We start from the raw sequence: 8915 nt of genomic DNA, 5'->3' as shown, positions 1-8915 counted from the left end.
AGGTAGTCTTCACAATTTGATACACTTTCTGTTGGCACACGGAAGTCCTCAATTTGATTGTCTAATTTAGTTTTCCTTCTACTGCTTTCAGGTTTGGTGTTTTATAGGGGCTCTTCTACACCAAGATCTTTTTAGTTGTTTCCTACCAAGAGCCATACTGTTTTTGAGAGTACCTTAGGCACAAACTTCTCTGTGTTCTGTTTCAAATAAAGTCAATTTTTTTTGGGGGGGGAGAGACCAACTCTTCCACTAGGCAAAAATGTGGCAGTGTTGCTGCAGAGTAGAATGGTGTGAATATCCTGATGAACAGCAGAACAGCCTGTGACATATTCTGAGCTCATTTCTCCCTGTATGGAACCACCTCCACAGTACGAGTGAGGAGTGATTAGGTTGATTAGGCCCATTAGTCTTAGCTTGGTACTCCTTGGGTAGAGCCCGATCCATGAATGTGGCCTGTGTGGCAGAGAGCAGCACCTGACCCCTAGAACCTCTGCAACCTGAAATTGGATCTGAAATCCCAGGGGTCTGTCTGAAGGAACCCTTAACCCCTTACTAGGAACTGCTCTTTCTGGGAATAGAGGAGGCAGGAGCAGGTCAAGTCTCCAGTACCATAAATTCTCAGCATTCGCAGAAAAATCCATTAGACTGAAAAAAGTCTTCATTTTCTATATGCCCCTAAGATAATTTCCAAAAACTTCACGTTAAAAAATAGTATGATTTTCACTAGTAATGATGGTTTGGCTAAGAGGCAGACATGTGGAAGTCAAGCCTCTCCACTTCCCTTCTTCCCTCACCTCTCTTAACTCCTCCTTCCCCTCTTCTCCCTCTCTCTTCCCCTACCCTCCATTCCCTCTCTCCCTCTCCCTCCTTCCATTTATTTTCATCTCTGTCTCTCATTTTTTATTGTGGTTTTTTTTTGGGGGGTGGGGTCGTGGGGCCTGAATTCTGGGCCTGGGCGCTGTCCCTCAGCTCTTCAGCTCAAGGCTAGCACTCTACCACTTGAGCCACAGCGCCACTTCTGGCTTTTTTCTTTTTGCTTATGTGGTGCTGAGGAATCAAACCCAGGGTCTCTGGCATGCAAGATAAGCACTCTACCACTGAGCCACCTTCCCAGCCCTTCATTTTTTTTTATTGTTTTTTGATGTAGGGTCTTACACTGTACCCCAGGCTAGCCTTGAACTTGCAATCCTCCTGTCCTAGTTTCCTACTGCTGGAATTATAGGAATATGGCACACTTCTTTTTCTTTTTTAAATCTTGTTTTTAGAAGGCTTGCTTTTTATTTTTGTCCTGTTGTTCAAATGTCTGCACCTATAAATTGTTCCAGTCTTCATTTGGGAGGAGTATATTTAAAATTTGAATATAGTGATCTTTTTGTTTGATTTGTTCGGTAGATTCTCTTGTACTTCCTCTATTTTGGGCTTGTATTTCTTTCCTCTTGGTGTTTTATACTTTTTGTCTTCATTAGTGAATTGTGAAAGGATCAACCTATTTTCCAGTGGGGCTTGGGCAAGTAGAAATGGAGAACAGCCTGAACTGTCTATTTGGGCTTCTTTATTTATGAACCCTTTATCAGATCTGTATTTTCCCCCTGATGTTTCTTAATTCTTGAGGTGGCACACAGCCTCCTTAATTTCTGTGCAGCTGGCAGTGGTGCCCAGCTGGCCATGGCCCCTGTGCTGCAACCAAAGGCTGACTTTCTCTTCTCCTTGCTGCTGTGCCTCATCTCCAGCTGGGTCTCCCTAAGCCCCCAGGATAGGTCATAGACAATTAGAAATGGCATGTCTCCTTCTCCTTCAACTTCACCCCTCCTGCTGTTCTCTGGTTTCAGGTTAGATCTCTTGAGGGACATCATCTGCCTTTTCCCATGCCCAATCCGCAGAGTTTGATTTCCTTACTAACAAAGAACCACTAGATGGGCCTTTCCATATCATGCCACATTAAGTAGGAACTCTGTTTCCTAGCTGAAGGTTCTCTGTCAACCATAGTAACACTGTTCTGTATAGGATCCAAATGTGACTGCTTGAGGGATAGTTTTCAGAAATGAAAACTAGAAAATGTCTTTTTTTTTATTTTAGAAAATGTCTTTTAAAATAAAAATTCCATCAAAGATGAAACTTTTTTAAAAAAATAAAAACAAACCCTCTACTTGTTTTCAGCCTATATCTATAAATGAAAAAGTGGTTTTTAATCTTCCATAGTAAGCCAGATCTTCATTCTGCTCATCTTGTACAGTGATGGTTGCCTAAATCTGTGAAGATAACAAATTATTTATTATTTGATTTAAATAGATGAATTCTGTAGTGGATGAACTGTATCTCAAAGCTTTTCCAAAAAAATAGATTGTATTGGAATAGGATAAGATCCAAAGAGGGTTTATTCATGGTTGGTTAGGAGCAGATAACTGCTTCCAACTGTGCCAATCAGATAGATAGATAGATAGATAGATAGATAGATAGATAGATAGATAGATAGATAGATAGATAGATAGATATCTTATACACAATATAATTCTATTCACCCATCAGAAAGAATTATATTGTATCATTCATAAGGAAATGGAAAAACTTAGAAAAAATTGTATTAAATGAAGTAAACCAAACCCAGAGAAACACAGGATGCATGGTTTTCCTTATTTGTGGCAACTAGAATATGCTTATAAATCTATAAGTAAACACACTGGGTGGTATACAAGCAGTTGCAAATGAATTAACTGAAGTATAATAGTCTATGAAGAGTTCAAATAGTATAATTCTTTAGAAAGACTAAGTTGAAGACCAATAAAATAAGTACCAGGAAATGGGTACTCTCAAGAGGGGAGGAGCAGGATTAAGAGGAAAGAGGTAAAACAATGAAGGGAAGGAGAAGAGGGGGGAGAATGCAAGCAAGAATACACTGTAGATACCACAGAACTGAGAAAAATGAGAGAAAGGATTAGTTGAAGGGAGGTGATACAGATCAAGATGTATACATTGTATACATAAACTGCTTTGTTAAATAGCAGAAAGGAAAATTCAACTCATATCCTAAAAATTAAGAAATTGGTGCGTTGGGAGGAGTAGATGAGAATGTTGGATGGGGTGACACTGTTCAAGATGCACTGCATTCATAAACTGCTTTGTTTAATGGCCACTCCTTTGTACAACTACTTAGTGATAATAAAAAATACTTCAAAATAAAAAGGCATCTCTTAAGCTCCTTTCACATAACTCTTATCTTACTATAAGGATCATTATTGCTGTTGATTTGAACTTGATCTCATGTGTAAAAATACCCTGTGAGCTGGACAGGGTGTAATTTGTCCTTTGGCCTTCTCCCCCTGAGTGATACCTTCTGTTGGTAGTCATCTGTAGTTTGGACATGAAGTTCTGCACTCCATCTCTTGGACAACCACAATCTTTCTCAGTCTGCAGAAGGATCTCATACTAACCTCATTATTTTTTCCATCCTTGCCTTTCTTCCTAAAATAATTTTGAGTCAGTGTTACCCAAGCAAAAGGAGTGTCCAGCTGTGTCGACCGATCGATGAGGTTATCAGCTGTCCTTGGAACTGTATACATCCTGTTCCCATCATTCAGTGGTTGAAGGTCAAAATGAGCTAGACCTGGGTCCAGAGGCCCAGCACCAGATTTTGGGGGGGGGGGGAGTCACAAACCTCTTGTAGAGTAAATTTCTAATCCGTGAGCAAGTATCTGAGTGTGGGGAGAGGTTAGGTCATACATTGCATAATTCTGGCTTATTAAAGGAAGGCTTTTAGAGTGCTGCCCAGTCTTTAGTTAGTATCGACGTTCTATTTTATTCAGAAAATAGGAATAACATTATGTGGAGGAGGAATGGTTATTTTAAAATATAATTTAAATTTAAAAATTAAATTAACAATGAAAAAGCCATAAAAAAAGCCATGAGAGAAAGAACTGGAGTTCTTCGGGGGGAATTTGGAAACTAAAACCAGTCAGAATCAGATGTTAATCCAGAGACAGACTCCTCTGCATTTGCAACTCACTACAAAGAAGACCTCCTGATATCTGCAGGGAAATAGATTTTTGTGTGTGTGTTTTTTCAAATATAGACATTGATAGAAAAGCTAGACAACATTTTCTCATGCCTGTCATACTAGATACACAGAAGTTGAGAGCTGAGGATCATGGTTTGAAACCAGACCAGGCAAGTAAGTCTATGAAACTTTTACCTCAAATTCACTACCAAAAAAAACCCAGTAGTGGAGGTATGGCTCCAATTGAGCAAAAAATAAAATAATGAAATAAAATACAACCACAAAACAAAAACTAAGGGGCAAGACCCAGGCCTGGAGTTTAAGCCTTAGTATGGGCACACATAATAATTATTCATATTTGATAATAGTAAGTCAATAGAAAACATTCCTGATTTGACATTTTTCCTAGGAAGGATAACCAGATAATCAGAGGGTAATAGGACTGTTTTTCAGAAAGCAAAATGGAAAGGACCAATTGTAAATAACATGCACCTGATTTAGTGTAGATAGACTTCTGTGATGGTTGTTCTTGTCAATTGCTTTCAAACAAGTGTTTTAAAAAATGCACACACAGTAAGATTAACTATTTCGCCTCTAGTTATTTATTCAAGAGAAGGGAAACCATACATCAATACAAAGACTTTTAAGAATATGTTCAAAGGTGGTGTTATCTGTGATTGTAAACAACTAGAAATAATGTACATGTCTGTCCAGAGGAGAATAGCTCTATAAATTGTGATGTATCCACATGATGAAATGGTCTGAAATCACAACAAATAAATCATTATTATATACAAACATAGAGATAAATTCAAAATGAAGTAAAAGAAGCCAGAGTATATACCCCATGATGATAGAAGAACAGGGTAGAATGATGATAAAGTAGCAAGCAGAACCTTCTGAGCATAGTGTGCATTTCTCTGTCTTTATTTTGCTGTTTTATAAATATATGCATACATTAAAACTTTTCAGATTGCTTCTTTTAAATATAGTTAACTTACTTGCATCAATCATGTCTCTGTATAACTCTTTAAAAGTAAATCCTACCTTCTAGAATGGTGCAACTTAGTTGTCCTCTCTCCAGGATTAGGCTCATTGCCTTAACATGTGACAATTAGTAAAATCAATATTTATGTGAAAGACACACAGGAAGTAATGAGCCAGTGCAGCCAGGGCTAGGAAACCACTCTTGAAAATGAACCTGGATTCTCCTTAATTAAATATCAAATATTTACCTTATATTTCCATTGCGAAGTAATTTGTTCTGTATTGAAGTATGACAGAAAAGTGAACAAGTCATGAGGAACACATTTCACTGAATTTTTGCAAAAGTGTGCACAACTTTTCAACCAGCACTAAGATATGAAATAGGATATTGGTAATAATCCACAAGATACTCTCTTGAACTTTTTTCCACAACTAGTCCCACTCAACTTATTCTTCATCCCTGCAGGGGGAAGAATGTGTTATAAAGTCTGAAAGTGACAAGAGATATAACTTTGACTCATTTGCAAGCAAATGATATGTCAACACTTACTAAAGTGCTAAACTTAGACTGGAGATGGAGCTCAGTGGTAGAGCTCTGGCCTACCATGTGCAAGGCCTGGGTTTAATCTTCAGCACTGAAAAAAAAGTGCTAGCTTTATGAAAAGTCAATCCCATACAAGCCAGCAAAATGGGACACCCAGGAGTGACTAAAACCATAGCTCTGGGATAAATAAGTGAGAGACTGAATTGATGAAGAAATCAATTGCTTGTGCTTTTTAAGGGTCAAAACCTGTGACCAAGTCACTTTCCTCAGTAGTGTGCTTTAGAACCCCAGGTTGGTAGAGAGTGAAAAATATTCATGAGGTTGATGCCCTGAAATATGTGGAAACACTAGGCTGATTCAAGGGATGGTCTGGGTACTGAAAGTACAGTTTCCTCAGATGATCGGAGACTTGCTTGACGTTCCCAGGAATTAACATGAAATGCGACTTCATGAATTGAAATGTGTTTGGAAATAACTTGTAAATAATAGTTTCATTCTTCACCAATGTAAGGTGGTGGCCTTACATCTTATCATAAGATCTAAGGCTGTAATGGAATTGCAAATCTTTCCAAGGGCTTTCATTCTTTTCCCTTTGGAGGAGTGAGCGCTGAAAGGCTGCTAGCTCTGTCCCTTTATTACCAAGATTTTCTGAGTCACTTTAGGTCCCAAGGTTCACCTTGGCTCTAAGCCATTACTCTTTTCACCCCCATATTATTGAGGAGTGATGTACAGGAAAGCTCCGCTGAGAAACAGATTGAAGTTTTTGACCCTTTAGCCTATTCCCAGCTCTGAGAGCCTGAGCAGGTTACCACACTTCTCTGAATTCATTTTTCTAATGCTCTATCAGGAAAATGTCTAATATGGTACTTTCTGTGCAGGAGATGGTATGTGAAAGAGTCTGATAAAATGTTTGGCAAATGCCATTAAGGAAAAGCGAGTGATTGATACCAAATAGGGTAAATAGAGGTTTTTTACGTCTATGTTCTGCCTAAAATTTGGTGATGTTTAGTAAAGCAGCAAAGATAGGAAGCCTTTACCAGGCTCATGGACTACTGGAGAAAAAGATGATTATTATATTAATTATAGGATCCTATTTTGGACATATTGGATTAAGGGGAATATATTGTTGAAACAAATTTTAACTTGTTCCTTTCTGTTTTAAAAGTGTGGCTAATAGAAAATTTAAATATAAATTTAAATAATTTGTGTGTATGTATGTATGTATGTATGTATCTCAATTTCTGGCTTGCACTGAAAACTGTTTTAGTGTTTCAGACCAATGCAATTAAAAGAAGTATGAAATCTCATGATGATTCCTTGCTCTGGAAACCACTGTCTTATGTATCTTCACACATTTTCCTGAATGGGACCATGATGTTCTGCTCTTAAAACCCTTCTATTGTATAATGGCTGGTCTGGGGCTTAACAAATTAAACATCCTTGAATAAATACCATCATGAACCTTTTGAAACAGAATTTCTTTCTATTGTGAGCAATTCCATTGATAGTTTTTTTTATGATACATTCTTTTCCTCTTCAATATTTTCCTCTGTTCACTGAAAATGTCTCTGAAATCTCCCTCAATTGCCATTTGGTTCATTTGAGATATCACCTATAATTCTTAGAACTTTGGGTTGTGTAGTCAGAGTCATGGGTTCTCTATGCCTACGTAATCTCCAATAAATAAAATGAAAGGAAGAAAGAAAGAGAGAGAGAGAGAGAAAGAGAGAGAGAGAGAGAAAGAGAAAGAAAGAAAGAAAGAAAGAAAGAAAGAAAGAAAGAAAGAAAGAAAGAAAGAAGAAAGAAAGAAAAGAAAAGAAAGAAAGAAAGGAAAAAGAAGGAAAGAAAGAAAGGAAAAAGAAGGAAAGAAAGAAAGAAGAAGTAAAACCCTGGACACCAAGTTTTGAGCGAGTTTCCTTGACTGACAGCATGTTGCTGACATTGACACACATCATTGCTGGGAGAACAAGGCGCTCTTCCTGAGCTATACCTCTACTAGACTACTACTTCTAAGCCTTTGTCCTCTGATGACTTTGATCTGTGTCATCTTTCCATAATAAACCATGACATAAGCAAAACAGCTTTTCTGAGTTCTGAAAAATCTTTTGGTGGATCATTGGACCTGAAGACATAGTCTCAGGAACCCTCATTCACTTCAACATTCATCCGGATTTCCAGCCTGTTATCCATCAGTGTTGTTATTACTAAAGGAGGGAGGAAAAGAAAGGAGTGGGACATGGAAATAGAACCCTAAAATCTGTGGTATGTTTATTGTAAGCCAGGATGATTTCAGATCTTGTTTGTGAAACAACTATCATATGTAATCTTGGTAGCAACTCCTCTTTTCCTTCAGCATGTCACCAAAGTTTCTGGTATTGCCACAGGTCATGGCCCCACCCAATGTTACTAGTCTTATAAGAACAAGCTGTACCCAAAGTCTTGCTCCTGCCCAGATGTCCCTGTTGCCAAGATCCACATCTTTGACCTGTGGTGGAAGAAGGCAAAAGTGGATGAATTCCTGCTTCGTGGCCAGATGGCGTCAGATGAATATAAGCAGCTCTCCCCCAAAGCCCTCTAGGCTGCATGCATTTGTGCCAATAAGTCCCTGGTTTAAAAAAAAAAAAACATTGTGGCAATGATAGTGTTTCTATTCCAGTGTGGCCCCACCTTTTCTACATAATTCACATCAACAAGATGTCCTGTGCTGGAGCTGACAGGTACCAGAGAGAGATACAAAGTGCCTTTGGGAATCCCCAGAATATAGTGGCCAGGGTTCCTGGCAGATCCAGGTCACCAAGTTGCAGAATAAGAAACACATTTTTGAAGTCCTACACAAGGCCAAGTTCAAGCAGAAGATGTATGGCTCAGAAAAGTAGGGCTTTACCAAGTTCAATGCAGATGAGTTTGAAGACATGACAGCTGAAAAGCAGCTCCTCCCTGAGGGTTTTAGGATCAAATATATCCCTAATCCTTGCCTCCTAGAAAATAACAGGATTGACTCTCACGAGAACTTCCATTGTGCTGCCCATTTCTTAACCATGCTCTTGGGAGTAAATCTTACATACTATAAAAAAAATCCTTGAACATTCCCTCTCAGATATGTTTTTAAATTTATATTTATTTATTTTTAAGGTAGTTGTACAAAGGGGTTTTAATTACACAAGTCAGAGTAAGAGTAGGATGCTTCTTGATCAGTGTCACCTCTTTCATCATTCTCCCCCCTTTTTCTTCATCCCATCCATACCCTCAAGTTATGTAGTTCAACTTGTATACAATGTACATTGGATATGACTGTATTTGCTCATCCTTTCTCCCTCTGTTCATGTGCTCCCCTCACCTTCCCACTCCATATCTGTCTTATGTAAGGAAATGGAAATCTAGTCTTCAGCTCCA

At 38.4% G+C, this 8915-nt stretch overlaps 1 pseudogene; it reads left to right on the top strand.

The window, feature by feature from the left end:
- Positions 1-6382: 6382 nt before the first annotated feature.
- Positions 6383-8605, top strand: LOC138817118 (large ribosomal subunit protein uL16-like; annotated as a pseudogene).
- Positions 8606-8915: the final 310 nt, after the last annotated feature.

Source organism: Dipodomys merriami, unplaced genomic scaffold (assembly GCF_024711535.1).
Source record: "Dipodomys merriami isolate MVZ:Mamm:240054 unplaced genomic scaffold, mDipMer1.0.p SCAF_7, whole genome shotgun sequence".
In the NCBI taxonomy this organism is placed as follows: domain Eukaryota; kingdom Metazoa; phylum Chordata; class Mammalia; order Rodentia; family Heteromyidae; genus Dipodomys; species Dipodomys merriami.
Note: the sequence above shows the minus strand (reverse complement) of the source record. Positions and strands in the feature narration are given on the sequence as shown.